Genomic DNA, 9,138 nt, shown 5'->3' with positions numbered 1-9,138 from the left:
TGTTCCATGTCACTTGTCGGCGTAGACCCCACCCCCCTCCAAGCACATACTTTAGCCAAGCACCAAAGATCGCTACAGAATGTGAAGCTTGCACATATGAAAAAATGTTAGCGGACAAAGTCTGTGCATGTTTCGGATGGGTATTCTGCCTGCATTTCTTCAGTCACGTTTCAAAGGGAGACAAAAATGAGTAGCTGTTTGGTTCCCTCATGAACTGAGCTGGTTCTGCCCACTTGTAGTAGTCCATCAGAGAAATGACAGCGCCATGGGCAGAAAGTTGTGAATGAGATGGAAATTAATACACAGAAGTCCTCATACACAGAACTAGGGTCATGAAGAGGGGATTAGAAAACAGACATTTTCATAAAAGATAGAGCATGAGTTAATGCAACTCCCAGGATTCTTACTACTAAAACAGGAACAATTTGTCAACCACACCACAGATAAATAATGAGCAGCAACAAGCAGCTGGAAATGAGTTTAGGAACAAGAAGCAACATTTCTATCTTCAAAATTATGTGTAAACTCGCTGATTTTTCCATGTTTAAAATGAGAGGTAACTTGTACTGTAGAAGGCACAGACTCCAAATCATGCAAAGATAACTTCACAGTTAAAACTAGTAGTAAAATGAACTTTAGCATAATTGAGTCTGGATAGAATTTTAGAAGATACACAGGGCTGGATCATCCTCAGTGATCAACAGAAGCAAATGCAGTAGTAGATTAGCAAAATCAAAGCTGCATGAGCCACAAAATCAGCATGAAGCCTCAAGTCATTACAAACCCCATTGAGATTCCCCTTAGTGCTATGACTAGGCTTCAAACTAGACTGAAATATACTAAATAATTGATTCTTAGTAAGATTGGTTATCCACTTGCAGCATCCCCTTTCTTCTGAAAACTTTACTAAGATGCATGGAATCGTTTGATATTGGGAGATTTCTGGCAAGCTAATATATTAATATGGGCTTATTTCCCCAAGAATGGAGGGACAACTGTAGACTTGCAAGATATCTCAGATGCCAAGGAAGCAGTTGGAATCTATAGGTCAGATTCCTTTCTGGTGTAAATTGATGTAACTATTAAAAATGGAATGACAATGATTTACATCAGCTGAGGATCTGGAGCATAATGACTACTGGAATAATATCAGAAGAGTAAGAGAAAATGCTGCTAAATATAGATTTAGAAAGCAAATTACCAAACACATTAAAAGCAAGTTTTTAACCCCTTCCACTTACATAATTATTTATCCAGTCAGCACATGCCTTAGAGATGGAAGTTGGATTACTGCACTGCATTCTAACAAGTTACCTAAAAACTTGCCCCTGTGACTTCGCTGAATGCAGAGAGCATGCTTGCTGTCAGGGATGGTAGTGAGGTTGAGGGTATGGCTCAAGGGGTGAGGATGAGATTCTCCCTACGTGTTGCCATGCCTGCACTGGCTCCATGCTGGTGCTACATTGGTTGATGTATGTTGAGTTTATAGTTCATGGGCCTTGTTCTCCCTCTGCAGGAAACAAGAATAACTTTCATGAATGGAAACAGGAACTAGCTATTAAAGCCCAAAATGTTCTTCGGTATGTTGCTTAGTTTCTTTTTCTCTTAAACTGAAGATGCTGGGCCTAAAAGTTGATGACTATGTTTGTGCAGAGACAGTTTGGAAAATGTGAAAACTTCAAGCTAAATAATTGAACAAAACAGTAGGGTTCCTAGTGGTACTGCATCATCTATATTTAGTGTTTTTTTTAAAGGGCATATGTAATGATCCCAGTGTTAGGGAGACGAGGAAGGAACACTGCTTCTGGGCCACTGGAGCTGTGGAAAGCCCTAATTTTAACACAAGAGTGGTTGTGGATGTTATCTTAAAGAACTCACTCAAAACTTGTCTATTACAGAACCTGGCATGGTGGAAGATGGGGTATACATTTTATGGGATATTGATTATTTTAATATTGTACTATATGTGACACCTCCCCTACTGAGAGAAACCTCCTGGGTCACAGACAATAAATCCTTATTCAGAAAAAGCTGCTGCCGAGGCTTCCATATGTTTTCTAAGTTCCAAAAAGTGGTCCACTTTGTGTTTTGTTTTGTTTTGTTTTTTTCAAAAATCCTGTTCTTCACACAGTGGATGATAGGAAGTTAACTTTCCTAAAACACATCATGGATTCGTTGATCAGCTTTCTATTTGCCTAAATGATACCCTTAGGGAACTTCATCACTACATACACACCAGTAGCTTCATAGCACACTAATTTTAGATCAGATTCTAGTCAGCCTCTATACAGTATTGCAAGGGGAGAGGCTGCAACAACTTATACACAATTCTACTATGTGCAAGAGCGGGCCAGGATCCTGTTTCAGGGAGTAGTCCCTTCCTCCTCCTAGTGCTCCTTGCAGAAGCTGAGTACCTGAAATGAGTGAGGAAGATGGGGTGAGTGCAGGGCATTGGCTCCCTTTCCCTCTACTCTGCGGCTCAGCTTTGGAAAGGGAAGGAGTTAAGGCCACCTGATGCCCCTTGGGGAAGGACAGTTCCACTACAGGTACTCCCAATCGTACTTTCAATAAAAAAACAAAACAAAACACACACTCACTCTTGTTGAGGACTCCTTTGTTTCCATAAAAGCTTCAAACCTGCCCAGACCTTAGTCTTCAAGAAAGGTCCAACTGCCAAAACTTAAAGGTTCTTATATGACTCTAGTTGTTTGCTGTCCACCCAGACTCTTCCCAGAGCTCATACAGCTTGCCCTTCTGGGTAGAGAATCACCCAATTTCCCTGATAAGTGAAGAAGCTTAAACATCATCCCCCTCCTAGAGTTAAACAAGTCCCACATACTTAATATCCACCCCTCTTGAGCGCCTTTTTAATTCTAACCTGGTTTCCCCCTGTACCCTGTCTTTATGCAGGGCAGCAGGCTCCAGGGTAATTCCACTGGACCTTTCCCATCTCAGGGTCTTTTACTATCCAGTCCCATGGCCAGCAGAGCAGATTCTATGGCAGTTTCCCTAGAGTCTTTTCTTCTCACATTTTCTCAGCAGCACTTCTCTACTTCCCTTAGTCCTCCCCAGAAATCTTCCAGCAACTACCTCCTGCTTGCTCACTCATCTGGGAAAATCTGTCAGCCCTCCCCCATTGCCCCAGCTTGACCTTCACTGCTCCAGAGAGGGCCTGCAGAGACTGTCCTTGCTCTCCCAGTAGCTTTCATTTACAAAGCTGAATGCCTTTCTTTATGAGAAGCTCCTAGGTTCATATCCTCAAAGGTATTTAGGCTTCTAACTGCCTAGGTCTCCTTCCTCAGGATATGCACCCTACATACCAGGCTATAGTCATCCTCACTTTCTCTCAGTTCCAGTGGCTCTTGAATTATTATCCCATGTGCAATAGACTCAATGGGAGAGACCTAGGGAGGTATATACCGAAGCCTCCAATTGCTCAGTGGTTAGGGTGTTTGTCTAAAAGATGGGAGACCCTTGTTGAAATCCCTGCTCCCCTGCAAGTGGAGGAGGGAATTAAAACAGAGGTCTCCCACACTGCCAGTGAGAGATATAACTACTGGGTTGAAAGTTAAGGCATCTTGTACTTCTGCATTTCTTGCAAGAATGGCTTAAAACACCTCCACTCCCTGAATCTAAGAGGGATTCCCAGCTTCTGACCACAAGCAAAGATGTGTGCTTCCCTGCAGCCTTCACTTTGAGAAGAAGGGTGACCTGTCTTTTTGGCATCTCCCATTGGCTAGTTTAGGGAGGGAGTCACCTAGCATGCTGGCTGTAACAGTCCCATTCGCAGGCACCTCTCTCTCCCCACATATTGTATTGGGAGACTATACACCTAACCTAGGCATTGTGGATTCCAGTGATTTTTAAGGTGCCTAAATGTTAGGTGTTTCCACACTTAAGTCCCTTGGTGGATCTGGGCTCTTGTGACAACCCTCTTGAAGGTGGTATATACTGCCTGGGAAGCAATTCTGGCTGCATCAGCTAGAATCTCACCTGAGCCCTCCAGCTTCTGGACAATCCTTCTTTAAAAAAAATTGCAGTTGTACTTACCTAACCATTCAAATCAAGAATGTTAGTCTAAATGTCATAACATAAGGGAACGGCATTGTAATAGTCCATGAAGGAGCCAGGAAGCCCTTGTCAACAGATGAAGTCTGCAAGTATGTGATCTGCATCTTCTAACTGTCCACAGCAGCAAAGGGGAGAGTCACAGAAGCACTAATTATAGTCATTTGAATCACATCCAATCACTATACATCAGAAGCAATTGATCTTTGTCCTTAGATGATGTGTGTTATATCCTTGGGAGCAACAGTTTTAGGAAGAAATCACTGGACACACAGAGAGCTGTATCCCTTAAAAGCAGGCATTTATTGCCACACACTGAACTAACCAAAAACCAGCCAAAACTGGCTGGGCTACCCCCTAATAATCTAACTCAGTTGCCATAGCAACAACAAGATTCTATTACCACGACAACCAAATACAAAACATATTCCTCCCCCCTTAATGAGAATGTCTCCTAAATAAAACAAACACTAAACTAGAGAAGGAGGGTAGACTGTCTCCGTTCCTGGCTAAACCCCGGGGATTATTTTGTCCCATAACCATGGGTTCGCCCTAGCTAAAGATCATAGGATCATAGAATATCAGGGTTGCAAGGGACCTCAGGAGGTCATCTAGTCCAACCCCCTTCTCAAAGATCCAGCCATTGAGGAGGCCTTCTGTCTCTAGGTGGATTACGGTGGACATCTGGTGTTGTTGCTCCCAAAATTGTCCTGGGCGCAGGTCAGACAATGGGCTCAGGGTTCATAGGGTGAATGGGCGAGGATGTGGTATCAGCTTGTTCCAGGCAGGGGGTTATCTCTGCCACCAGCAGTAAGGGAGGGGGAAAGTCAGGAACAGGTGACTTTTGATTCCGTGTCTCACCGGAAGTGGTGAAGTCAGGCAACTCAACTGAAGATGTGTCCTGAGGACTGGTATGACCTGGCAGCAGTTGATTTACATGTCGCCGCCAGGTGAGATCCTCTGTAGTCCAGACTGTGTAGGAAACAGGCCCTGTTTGAGCAATGACAGTGGCAGGGACCCATTTAGCTCCAGAAGTATAATTCCGATCCAAAACCAGCTGCCGGGCTAAAGGTTCGGTCTTTTGCTCTGGGTGCATGCCTAATGACTTGATCTCGCTGCTGATGTTGCACAATTTGTCGGGGTTCAGACGGTTTCAGCAGATCAAAGCAAGTGTGCAGCTGTTGTCCCATCATTAGAAAGGCCGGGGATGCCTTGGTTGTAGCATGAGGTGTGTTTCTGTACGATAGTAAGAAGGTGTCCGGAAGCTTTTGAATGCATAATTGTCTCCTTGCTGATTTCAAAGCTTGTTTCATTGTCTGCACAAATCATTCAGCTAATCCACTGGTGGATGGATGATATGGTGCTGAAGTGATGTGGTGTATCCCATTTGCCTTTATAAAATTTTGAAACTGCTGAGAGACTAACTGCGGTCCGTTGTCACTCACAAGTTGTTCTGGCAGACCAAAACGACTAAAGAGTCCTCATAGTTTTTGGATAGTACTCTCTGCAGTAGTGGACTGCATTATAGAGACTTCTGGCCAATTAGAATGGGCATCTACCACCACCAAGAACATGCTTCCTTCAAGGGGGCCAGCAAAGTTAACGTGAATACGTTGCCATGGGTTTTCAGGCCAGTCCCATGGCTGTAGGGGTGCTCACTGGGGTGCATTCCTCACACCCTGACATGACATACAAGCTCTTGTCTTCTCTTCAATAGCACTGTCCAATCCAGACAACCAAAAATAGCTTTGTGCAATTTCCTTCATGCACACTATTCCACAGTGACCGGAATGTAGCTGTTCTAACATCTGTGATCTCAGTGGTGGTGGGATAATGACATGTCTCCCCGACAACAAACAACCAGATTGGATCAATAACTCCATCCTCCTGGACATGTTGGTAACAAGGTCAGGTGAGACCAGAGAGGTTTGTTGAGATGTTCCATGCATCAGCAGGTCCATAACTTGGGACAATACTGAGTCAACTCGAGTTGCTTTCTTTACCTGAGTAGAGGTGATGGGTGTATTCTCTACCTGTTCAAAATAAAAGATTTCCTTCTGGGCAATATCTTGACATTTGACTGGCAAAGGCAGCCTTGAGAGACCATCCACATTGCTGTGCAGAGTGGATTTCCTATATTTGATTTCATATGTGTATGCGGAAAGCAACAATGCCCAACATTGCATATGACTAGCAGCTAACGCGGGAATGGCTGTGTGGGATACAACAATTGAAGTCAGAGGTCAATGGTCTGTGAGAGGAGTAAACTTCTGTCCGAACAGGAACTGATAAAACTTCCGAATTCCGAAAATGATTCCCAATGCCTCGCATTTGATTTGGGCATAGTTAGTTTCTGCTTTGCTTAGAGTGCATGAAGCAAAAGCAATAGGTCTCTCTTCTCCCGAAGGCATAATGTGTGACACAACTGCTCCCACTCCATAAGGGGAGGCATCGCAGGCTAACTGTAGGGGTAAGGATGGATCAAAGTGCGTCAAAACTTCAGAATTTAGCAATGCATCCTTAGCTTTGTTAAATGCAACATCACAGGCTTCAGTCCACTTCCAGGCCTTGTTCTGCCCAATTTATTCGTGAAGTGGTTTTAGCAGTGTGGCTAACTGAGATGAACTTTCCATAATAGTTTAATAGTCCTAGAAATGAGCAAATCTGGCTAACATGTTGAGGATTGGGAGCCTTCCCAATAGCCTTAACATTTGTGGGGGTCTTACGAAGACCTGTAGCATCAACAATGTGTCCCAAATATTCAACAGAGGGCTGGAAGAATTCACCCTTGTCTTTGCGGGCTTGTAGGCCATACTCTTCCAGTCTTTGAAGGGTAGCTTCTAAATTCTTTAGGTGATCCTCCTCATTCCTTCCAGTGACCAGGATGTCATCCAGATAGCACTGGACTCCTGGCAAGCCACACAAGATCCGATCCATAGCCCTCTGGAATAGGGTGGGAGCAGACATTATTCCAAAAGGTAGATGACAGTATTGATAAAGCCCCTTATGCATCACAACAGCTCTTGGGACTTTTCATCAACATGCATCTATAAGTACGCTTGACTCAGATCAATCTTACTGAACTTTGTCCCCCAGCCAGGCCTGCAAAGAGGTCATCAATGCGGGGAAGCGGGTATTGCTCTGCACACAACACCGGGTTGACAGTGATTTTAAAATCACCGCAAATCCGGAGGGAGCCATCTTTCTTCACTGTTGTAACAATAGGCGTTTCCCATGGGCTATGGGTAACTAGTATTAGGACTCCATTTGTGACCAGGCGCTCCATACCTTTGGCCTGATGGCATATGGCACAGTTCTGGCTTTCAGATATTTTGGTTGACTGTCAGGTTTAATGTTCAATGTAACAGTGATTCCCTTCATATTTCCCAGATCCTCTCCAAAAACAGCAGCATGTTTCCTTAGTATAGTGGGCAGACCGGTTTCTTCTTTAGTCATTCGGTGCACTTCTGCCCTGTTCAGCTGAAGCTTCCCAAGCCCAGACCTACCCATTAAGGCTGGGTAATTACCTCTCACCAAAAACAGTGGCAATTTAGCAGCCTGTCCATTGAGCTCCACCTTAACATCAGTAGTGCTCAACATGGGCACAGATTCTCCCATATACGTCTTCAGAACAGTTTTTGTTGCTTTAAGCGGAAGATGCTGTAGCTTTTCTTTTTATACACAGACTCGGGGACCAGTGAGATGGCTGCACCAGTGTCCAGTTCCATGCGTATAGGTTTGCCGTCCAACAACGGGTTACCCAGTATTCATGTGAGCCCACTGCCAAAGACAAAACGTGCAGTGGCACTTCTTCTTGTGATGAGGTGTCTCCTTGGTCATCCTGGGTCTGCTCTAGGGTATACTGGTTCCCCTTCTGGTCGGCCAGACCACAGGCCTTTTTTTCTTTTGTTTACAGGCATACTCAATGTGTCCCTTTTTGCCACAATGTTGACACACCAGGTCCTTACACCAGCATTCCGATGCCTGGTGACCCGGCTTACCATAGCTGTAACATTCCTGACTCCGCACAGTTTTGTGAATAGGTTCTTGTGACACTTTATGCACCCTAGGGGATGCACCAATGTATGGAGCCTCCTTTGTTGCCAGTTCCATGGAGACCACAATATCAACAGCCTTCTGTAAGGTAAGCTGAGCCTCTGTCAATAGGCGCTTCCATATAGCTTCACTGTACAGGTCACACACTAGCCTGTCACGTAGGACGTCATTTAATATCTCCTTAAATTCACAATGTTCTGCAAGCTTTTTCAAAATTGCTACAAATTGTACAATTGTTTCATCTTCTTTCTGGTCTCTTTTGTGGAACCTATATCTTTCAGCAATTACCAATGTTTTTGGAGAAAAATGGGACCCCTGGATTTCTACAATGTCAGTGTAAGATTTGGTCTCTGTCTTAACAGGGTGTAGTAAGCTGCGAAGCAGGGAGTAGGTCTTAGCTCCTACAACACTTAAGAATATTGGCAACTTCTTCTCTTCTTTAATGTCATTTTCAATAACAAAAAGCTCAAAACGCTCAGTATATATATGCCATTGCCCTAGAGTCTCCTCAAAAGATTCCAGTGGCCCTGTAAGTGTAGCCATGGTTTTAGTTTCAATCTGCACACTCAGTGCAAACAAGCCAGTTCTCACCCCCTTCCAGCAGCAAAAAGGGTTTTTTTTGTACCTTGACTTCTACTTTCTTCTGTTGCTGGGGCAACACAGATATCCCATCCTCGTTGCCATGTTGTTATATCCTTGGAGGCAACAGTTTTAGGAAGAAATCACTGGAGACACAGAGAGCTGTATCCCTTAAAAGCAGCCATTTATTGCCATACACTGAACTAACCAAAAACCAGCCAAAACTGGCTGAGCTATCCCCTAATAATCTAACTCAGTTGCAATAGCAACAACAAGATTCTATTACCAAGACAATCAAATACACAACAGTATGGAAGTTCAAAACCAGGGAGATGGACTGTTGATCTGTCATGAGATAGGTATTGGCTATATTTGAAACTTATTTTTGCCACCTAGTACACCTGGAGATGACACTGAGGTTCTTTAAAGGAATTG

General features: G+C 44.0%; 1 pseudogene; it reads right to left on the bottom strand.

Moving 5' to 3' along the window:
• Positions 1-5,723: 5,723 nt before the first annotated feature.
• Positions 5,724-7,416, bottom strand: LOC119565711 (annotated as a pseudogene).
• Between the last annotated feature and the right edge of the window lie 1,722 nt (positions 7,417-9,138).

Source organism: Chelonia mydas, chromosome 3, assembly GCF_015237465.2.
Source record: "Chelonia mydas isolate rCheMyd1 chromosome 3, rCheMyd1.pri.v2, whole genome shotgun sequence".
Taxonomy (NCBI): domain Eukaryota; kingdom Metazoa; phylum Chordata; order Testudines; family Cheloniidae; genus Chelonia; species Chelonia mydas.
This window is presented reverse-complemented; position numbering and strand designations above follow the sequence as displayed.